Source organism: Octopus sinensis, linkage group LG5, assembly GCF_006345805.1.
Source record: "Octopus sinensis linkage group LG5, ASM634580v1, whole genome shotgun sequence".
Lineage (NCBI taxonomy): Eukaryota > Metazoa > Mollusca > Cephalopoda > Octopoda > Octopodidae > Octopus > Octopus sinensis.
The window spans coordinates 57,554,845-57,564,315 of record NC_043001.1 but is presented as its reverse complement, the minus strand read 5'-3'; positions in this window follow the sequence as shown (position 1 = coordinate 57,564,315).

The following is a 9,471-nucleotide window of genomic DNA, read 5'->3' as shown; positions in this document are numbered from 1 at the left end:
CTGTTCAAATTTTTGTGGAGAGAGAAAATGAGATAGTCTTCTTATGGTGTCACTGTTACAAAGTTTAAGCAGGTAGTAAGTTTCCAATCTGGCTACACGAACAAATATTGCCTCATCTTTTCATTGCCGGTGAATTTACTAATTCGTTACTGTGTTTCGTGGAATGCAGCGCGGTATCAGTTCAGACTTTCTAATTTCTGAATTCTGACGCCATCAATCTCTACTTTGCTTTCAATCTTCTTTGACCAATTGACAGTTAAAGTCGGTGGATTGCCGAAATTATTAAAGTGTCGCATGTTATAAATTGCCTTGTTCTATATTTTAGAGATGAGAAATTTTGTACATTAATTACATTTATATTGGACGGATATGTGTGCTCATCCTGTTTGTTGTTACAACGTTTCGGCTGATTTACTCTCCAGCCTTCATCAGATGTCCTGATAGAATTTTGAACCCAAAGCTGTGTTTTCATTCCTAAGGTATGTTTTTGCTGATGTTATCATTATTATTATTATTATTATTATTATTATTATTATTATTATTATTATTATTATCATTATTATTATCATCATTATTATTATTCATTCATTCATTCAATAACATTAAGTGATATTTTTTAAGAAAGTACTACTACTTAAATGTGGAACAGAAATTGACTTAGGTTAAGATCTTTCAGTTTCACCATTTTAGTTGAATAGGTGATTTTGATTTGATTGAAGTGTGATTTAGTTGAAGCTATGATACCTCCTCGGTTTATTGCTCATGAGCTGTCTGCTGTTTCGGTGTAGTGTTCTAAATTTTTGTTGCGATTTACTGGGATACGCATGAGATCGCTATATTAAAAATCAAAGTATTAATGTGAATAAAGATGCTAACGCATACATGTAATGTTATTTTACGTTTAGTTTCATTGAATTATTAGTTTTCAGATTTGAATCTAAGCATGCTGACAGAATTATTTTATATTCACAATAGATTTCTTTTGGCTCTATCTGTTTTATAATTTGTCCAGGCTCTGAGATACTGAATTATTCCTTTCTCTAGCAGTTTTTAGTGACCGGGGGAACGACAATGTCAACATTTATAGATATAGAATACGTCAAGTCAACAAGAAACCTTAACTGAAAATTTATGTCTCATAGAAATAGAAGTGAATTAAACATTTTATTTTCACTTCAATGCATGAGAAACGGCTGAATATGCATGATAATTCATCTATAGATACATATAATCAGAAGAAAGTTGCAGGGGTCAAATCTACAAACTTAAGGGCATGATAAATATTCGTTCCAGAAAGCTAGTCAGCTAAAACCAAAGAAACAATCCTAGCCAACAGCGATCTTCAAGCATCTTACTTTGTTAAACTGTACAATATATAAGACAATGTCGTACTAGATATATTATGTTTGAAGAAAAAGTAAAAGAAACATTGATTACACTCCTTTGTTTCCATTGTTCATATCTCATATCGAACTGGACTTCCCTAATGTTACACAACAAATAAAAGACTAGGAAATATGTGCCTCGAAACGTGTAAAAGTTGTAAGGAAACACTGATTGATATATATATATATATATATATATATATATATATATATTATATATATATATATATATATATATAGTGGACCTCGGCGGAATTTGAGCTCAGAACGTAAAGTTGGAAGAGATACCGCTAAGCGTACATTCTCACATTTGTATTATTGGTTTTGAAAATTCACCTAAGAATAAGTTTGCGTTGTATAAAAATTATATATATTTAGTCTCGTTGTAATCTACATGAATCATTCACTTTACAGAAGTAATGCGTTCTTGAAAATCTGACAGCAACGCGAAATCTAGCCATAACGCGAAATGTAAAATTAATTTTCGTATTAATTTTAATAATACTAGGTCAAATTGCGTTCCTTCGGAGATTTTCGAAAAAAATAACACACAAGGAAATATCAAAGAACAAGCAACGCGATCGCCTTAGTACAGGAATATTTCAATTTCTAAACATACACATTGCAATAATGATACATAAAAGCACGAAAAAAATGTTCAATAGTTATAACTTGGGGAATTAATAAGAATTGAAATATGTTAAGTGTATGCTCCTACCATAAAAGATGTTGACAACTGTGTATGGGTGGTGAGGAAATGAACGTCACAGAGAGGATGAGAGACACTATTTCCCATTTACTTCTCATAATCAAGTACATCAGCTTCAGGCGGGAAGAACTTATCCAAAATCAAGTTGATGTTTATGACACATCTCTTTGTACAGCTCAGTATAGAAACTGAGATAATTGTAAACTTTTCTTCTACTTTTATACTACATTCCTGCTTAGGACCATTATCACCAAAACCTGCTGACCTCCCTCAAAAATGCAAAAAAAAATAATGAAATTTTGAAGCCAATTTAAGTGGTGTAGGTGGACTTCAATTGTCTTATCTGCATTCTTTGCTTGTTCTTTTTCTAACAGCATCAGCTCATTGTTAGATAAACTTGCTCGCTAAGACACTGGCAACTCAATCACATCCTCCTTTACGACTTCTTCAAATCCTACATCCTTAGCAAGTGTCACATTATCTTTCTGCATTTGATTTCGATCTTCTGCTTGAGGAAAATTTGTAATGTCGCAGGAAGTCTTGCCATGTACATTTCCAAGCGCTATTCCAGGTTAAATGTTTCCCTTCATGTCATGATTCAGATATACTATCTACAGCACACATTATGTTAAATTACGTATAGAAATCTACAACTGTAGGTTTAGCCACCTAGGCACTTGCTTTCATAAGTTGCTTGGTAGTTCTCATATAAGTTAGGTGTTATAATTTGATCCATTGGCTGCAACAACGAAATTGTGTTATATTCTATTATTAGAAAGGTCATTCAAGTTTGCTCGGTGGCTCAGTGCATTGTCTAAGAGAAACTATGTTTTGTTGGAATATTGTTTCTAGCACTGTATCATTCTACGGCAGGTCGGAAAACGTTTACAAACCGCTGATTGTGAAAAGGATCTTAGCCATCCATGTCTTCTTATTTGAACGCCAAATCAAAGGAAAATAAAATTTTATGTAACCATTGACAGCCTTTGCATTTTCGGAGTGATACACGTGTAAGGACTTTAATTTCATAGCTTCAGCGGCATTTTCTTCCAAAAGTAGTGCTAAACGATTTCTGGAAGCTTTAAATCGTGGTGTTGAAAATCTTCTCGATAAATAAAAGTTCTATCAGACATGCACTTCCAGAAGAGTGCAAACTCATCAACATTAGATACTTTTGTTCAACTGCTCAGGATAATTAGTAACAACCGTTGTATCAGTACTCGCAGCTTCAGTCATTTTAATGTTGTGCGAATTCAGGCGTTTCTAAATCATTCAAACCGTGCTTTGCTACCCCAAAATGGTTTTTCATTAGAAGTTTCACTTTCCTCTTTCTGCAAGTCGTCATATAAATTTTGGCATTTTGTAATTGCTATCGTGTTTATCGGCATATTACGCCGATTATTATCCTTGATCTGTACGCTCAAAATTCTTTCTTACAGATCTATGGATAAATAAGGTCCAGACAGAGGTAACGGATTATGTTCTTGAGAGTTTGGCGTAACTTTTTCTCTGTTGTTAGTATTCATCTTACTGTAGACGTAGCAAGATTTAATGTTTGACAATATAACTTTGTTTTACTTCCGCAATACTTGAGAGCGCCTTTGCATAAATCTTAAACTCAAAGCTAAAGAAGAAAAAAGTAGAGGCGATTAATTATCCACAACATATCTATTGTAAGAAAAATGGTCCAGGAAATCTGTCACAGTTATGAGATTGATAAGTTGGCTTACTTATTTTGATCCTATAATGAAAATGAGATAAGAAGGTGAATGACTGGTGAGAAAGTACTACACCATTAGAGTTAGATGAAAATTCGATAGACTTAACAGACAATTCGTTCCTTTCACTTCTGACTTTAAATGTACACAAATGCCCGCGTGCATACACATATACACAAACACTCACACACTTACAGTCACTAAAAGATTCATACACACTCATGCACGTAATCATCACACATTTGTTGGCGTAAATGCTAAAATCAGAGGCTTCATACCGAATATCGTGTAGGTTGCATTGGTTGACATGTTAGTGACGGCGGGTGAGAATAGTGGTATTATTGCTCTCGCTAATTACATTGTGGTGGCTGCTTAGTCTGAAGTCAATCCTTATAAACCTTAGATCAAAGATATTTTCTACTTTTAAAAGACACTAGGATACCACACAAGGTTGTTTTCATTTATTTTCAGATGGGTTTGTTTATCTACTTCATACTACATATTACTGTTGCTGTTGGTGCTTGTGTTCATGCTGATGACAAAAACACACAAACATAAGCATACATACATACATACATACATCTACTACTACATATGTGGCAAATTATGTCTATGGGTGTGTTTAACTCCTCCTGCATCGCTTTATCGATTTTGATGAACCTTGAGACTTGAGTAGAACTCATGACGGGAAATCTCATGGCATACTCAAATTGTTGAAAAAAAATCGATAATAGAGCCCCTGGAAGGGATCTTTATATATCTAATATATTTCATTTTAACAGTCAATGCGCCCAGATTATAACAGCGAAGAGAAATCACCCATTCATTTCCTAAATCGTGTTGTATAAATCAAATTGAGTATGCTTATTTCTTAGTATTTGAACTCTTTTACTCTTTTACTTGTTTCAGTCATTTGACTGCGGCCATGCTGGAATACCTCATTTAATCGAGCAACTCGACCCCGGGACTTATTCTTTTGTAAGCCCAGTACTTATTCTATCGGTCTCTTTTGCCGAACCGCTAAGTAACGGGGACATAAACACACCGGCATCGGTTGTCAAGCAATGCTAGGGGGACAAACACACTCACACAAACACACACACACATATATATACATATATACGACGGGCTTCTTTCAGTTTCCGTCTACCAAATCCACTCACAAGGCTTTGGTTGGCCCGAGGCTATAGTAGAAGACACTTGCCCAAGGTGCCACGCAGTGGGACTGAATCCGGAACCATGCGGTTGGTAAACAAGCTACTTACCACACAGCCACTCCTGTTTGAGTTGTTTTCGCAATTTATCCAGTACAACACTTAAACAAGTAAATAATATTTTCCTAAACAATAGATCCACATATATTTCTTTTAGTGACTTATTCACGAATATACCGACACTAGCGCCGCTGAGGGGAATGTAGAAAAGCCCTGTTCAGAGTAATTTGCTTTGAATTGTTATTATCGCATATCTAATTAGCCTGTTATTACGTAGCATGCTTCGCGATTTTAGTATACATACCTTATTAGTATTTTCTCCTAAGTTCTATATACTCTAAGAACGCATTAAATCCCTTTTTGGTGCTACTTAATTTGAATTCTTACTGTCCGGTAACTAATTTCTTGTTATTACATAACTGACTTCACAATTTGGGCATTCATAACTTATTGGAAATTTCTAAAAACAAGATCCTGTGTAAGACAATTCGGTATTTTCTGTAGATGTACAAAAACCGTTTTAAGAGCTACATACTTTGTATTGTTATTGGATTAGCGAAACAATTATGAAAACGGAACCGAGGGATAAGCTCCGATTTCCCGGGAATTACCGGGTATGTCAGCTAGTTCATACATACATTCTGATACAGATATGCATACTTACATTCATACATATATATCTGAATGTATGTACTATGTATGTATGTAAGTATTCATGATTATATATAAATATACTCACATTATTACGAACATTATATATACATGTGTGTATGTGTATGCATGTATGTGTGTAACGAAATTATATTTTTTAACTCTTTTACTCTTTTACTTGTTTCAGTCATTTGACTGCGGCCATGCTGGAGCACCGCCTTTTAGTCGAGCAAATCGACCCCGGGACATATTCTTTGTAAGCCCAGTACTTATTCTATCGGTCTCTTTTGCCGAACCGCTAAGTGTCGGGGACATAAACACACCAGCATCGGTTGTCAAGCAATGCTAGGGGGACAAACACAGACACACAAACACATACACACACACACACACATATATATATATACATATATACGACATGCTTCTTTCAGTTTCCGTCTACCAAATCCACTCACAAGGCATTGGTCGGCCCGGGGCTATAGCAGAAGACACTCGCCCAAGATGCTACGCAGTGGGACTGAACCCTGAACCATGTGGTTGGTTAGCAAGCTACTTACCACACAGCCACTCCTACGCCTAACTGTTAACAATTTACAACTAAGTAGACGAGTTTGTTTAACAGCTAATTTACAAACCGTATCCCGAAATTAATGATCATAATTTGTAATTTACATTAGTATGAAATCCTGTAACATTAGGTTGCTGTAACGCAGGGATGCCTGAACTTCAAACTTCAAAGTACAAGTCTAAAAATGAAGAGCGGTTACCAATGGAAACTGTTTTATCAATTTCGATATCTTTAAATCAGTGGTTCTCAACTGGGCACTGTATGGCTCCTGAAGCTCCATATAAGATTTTGGGGATAACAGAATTGTAAATCGGGGATCAGCAATATAATTTTAAGGACCCCTGAAAAAGATTTTGTTTGGTTATAAAGCTGGCACTCCATCGGTTACAACGACGAGCGTTCCAGTTGATTCGATCAAAGGAACAGCCTGCTCATGCAATTAATGTGCAAGTGGCTGAGCACTCCACAGACACGTGTAACCTTAATGTAGTTCTCAGGGAGATTCATTGTGACACAGAGTATGACAAGGCCGGCCCTTTGAAATATAGGTACTACTCATTTTTGCCAGCTGAGAGAACTGAAATAAAGTGTCTTGCTCGAGGACAGTAGGCGTCGCCGGGAATTGAACTCACGACCTTATGATTGTAAACCGAATGCCTTAACCACTAGGCCACGCGCCTTCACTAGTTTATACGTACTGATATGTATTGAAAGACACCGATTTCTTTCTCTAACATGTACATAGTTCAACCTACACAAGGTAATGTGTGAAAAACAAAATAGGAATTTTGAGAGACGTTACTATCAAGCTAGATATTAAGCATAGGATATCTATGGGAGTTCACCAGAATAAAATAGCAAACAAAGAGGGCATAAATAATAAAAAAATGGTTGAAAAGACCCGATCTAAAGTAATATATATGATTTATATGCACTAATGATAGATATGAGCTGGTGGAAAATTGAGCATAATTATGTAGCGATGCAGCTAATGCATGTTTTTGTCTATCTCCTTCTTTCTCTTCTTTTTACATACAAGAAACACAGGTTACTCGAGCCAACGAAAACCTTTCTTAGCCATCGCTTATCCTGTTAGAGCTATCAGCGACATCTCTCTAACTGAAATCACACATAATAAACGAAGACAGTGGACAATGTAGAACTAGCTATTAGGCTTGAAAAAGACATAGTTGTCAAGAAAGGTACGAACTTGATCACAATTCTCTGAGATTAATGCAGTCTCGGGGCTAAAAATCAACAGTAGTCACAACTTCAACAGTGATACTAAAATCAGTCAAATTACCACATCTTACCTATTTAACATTCTGCCACTTTTAATGACACGGGGAAAATCAAGAATATGACCACACTTTAGAGTGTAAAATGGCAGGAAGTTAATATATTTCTATGATAGTTGGTCTATCCTGTTTTGAAATTTCCATTCTAACGTTAATTCTTTTTATTTGGTAATTGTCTTATTTTTAGCTAATCTCCACAACACTTCATCAACACACTAAATATAAAACATTCATTTCCTGATTTCTACATTTTACTCACCTGTTTCTACTCATTCTTATTTTGCTCCTATAAGAGGCAAAAAGAAGAAAAAAACAGGAGCCAAAGATACAGGAGTCTGCATATGTGGAACGTGTTATGGTGAATAATGTTTGTATGTGTGTCTTTATGCGTATGTTTATGTAACATAGCATTGATAGTAGCGTAGAAAGGCTCCAACGAAAGGCAAAAGCGCGCGCACGTACACACAGATACACATACACACAGATGCAAATAAATGTATGTATATGTAAATATATGTGTTTGTATGTGTGTTGTGTTTGTATGCATTGGAATTACTTAAGGCATCTTCTATTTTGCTTTTTTTTATTCCTTTCTTTTAAAATACTACCTCTTGTAAATTACAGTCCAAACTAAATGTAAATTTCTTTCCTTCCTGACAATTTTTACGTGTTTTTGATTTCTGATTTCAGTAGGCTTTTTCTTTTTTTTTTTGGCTATTTTATTCAAGATTCTCTTTAATGTGTCCCACCCCCTTGCTGTATCGATTTCATTTAGGTTTTCTGGTATTTTATTTATTTCAGTGGTTTACTTGATGTTATTGGCGTGTCAGGTTTGAGTCTCGGTGACTCTTCCTTATCAAATTACTTGCAACTCTTTAGAAATTTTCTAGAAACTAAACAACGAAACAGAAAACAGGTATATAAATATACATACAATATACATATAACATACATATAAAATACATATAAAAATGACTACTCTATTTTCCTCTGAATTTTTTTTAGTATGACTTCCATTACTATTGTTGTCTTTTTTTTCTTTATTCTGTTGTAATTCTTGTAATTGTTGTTGATGAGTCATGTTTTATTATTTAGAAATATATTCTAGAATATTTTAACGTTCAAAGTATTTTTCAGAGTTAGATTGTCTTTTTTTTTTACTTTTATGTTTACATCCATCTTCTTTTTTTATTATATAAAACTTAATATTATTTATATCCTGGAGGAAGAAAACTACTTACCTGACAACTCAGTCGAAGAAACTCTTAATTAACCATCACGAGATTACACCTAGCAAAACTTACCCCGCTGATAGATGAAAAGGAATGAAAAAATCGAGATGCTGGGAAATATTACAGGAATCTCTTTTCTTTCTACTTTACTTTTAAAAGAGTTTCTTCTTTTTCTCTCTGTCGAGATCTTAAATGGTTAACATTAAAGATTTTGTTGAAAGTTCTATTATTTTCAAGTTAGAATTAAATTTGTCTAAAGCAAGTTCACATTTAGTTCACAAATATTTTAATTTTAGTTTATAAATTTGTATGTTTTCCATTTTCTTGTTTTCCATTTCAGTACTGTATAACTGTTAGATTGTAAATACACGTCACTCCGCTAAAGATCTCTACTTCTGTCTCAGATAGTTTTGAATTATAACCCTTTAGGAATCCGTACTTTTCCACCAGGCACTAAACACAAACTTGCGTTGATAAACAACGATAACCTGTATTTCTATTTATGCTTTCCATCAAACACGCTATTACTGTGGTAAGACTTTTTTCTACATTGAACAAAAGATACAAAACCTACTTATAACGAGTTACCAAAATATATCACTGTCTTTTACTATCGTGTTATGTGCGCGCTCACACCCACCCACGCGCGCATGCATTTTATGTTGGGAATATACGAAGAGAGACATAGTGAGGGGA